Below are 439 nucleotides of genomic sequence, written 5' to 3'. Positions count from 1 at the left end.
TTACGCAAAAAAGAGCGTTTGAACGTGGGCAAAAACCATGGCAGAGAAATGTGCTGGCACACACGGGGTTGCAGCCGGGGAGCGTGCAGCCTGCGGGTGACAAACGCTCGGCAGCGAGCGCACCGGTCTGTGCCTCACCGCGCCGGTGCCTTCTTCCTCTCGTCAATCTGATTTTAGCATCCGCCGCTGCGGGCGTGAGCTCAAGTCCGCTGGGTGAAACCACCGGCCGTTAATACATCCCATCCCGCGGGAAAAGCTCTCGCACGCTGGCAGCCTGACTACAGCTCCTTCCTATTGCAGCCGTCTCCCTCCAGCCGAGAGCAGGCAGGGTTTTCCCATGGGATGCTCCAGCCCAGGTCCAGCCGTGCCCGGCGCGATGGCCTCTCTTGCCTCCGCAGGTGGGAGACGAGCAGCTGGAGTGAATGCTCCCGCACCTGCG

General features: G+C 62.6%; 1 protein-coding gene across 1 annotated transcript in view; it reads left to right on the top strand.

The window, feature by feature from the left end:
• The window catches only part of ADAMTSL2 (ADAMTS-like 2), a gene marked incomplete at its 3' end in the record, with an annotated part of 21,642 nt that overhangs the window by 18,708 nt on the left and 2,495 nt on the right, over nt 1-439 (top strand). The window lies entirely within an intron of this gene.

Source organism: Fulmarus glacialis, unplaced genomic scaffold, assembly GCF_000690835.1.
Source record: "Fulmarus glacialis isolate BGI_N327 unplaced genomic scaffold, ASM69083v1 scaffold16537, whole genome shotgun sequence".
In the NCBI taxonomy this organism is placed as follows: Eukaryota; Metazoa; Chordata; class Aves; order Procellariiformes; family Procellariidae; genus Fulmarus; species Fulmarus glacialis.
Note: the sequence above shows the minus strand (reverse complement) of the source record. Positions and strands in the feature narration are given on the sequence as shown.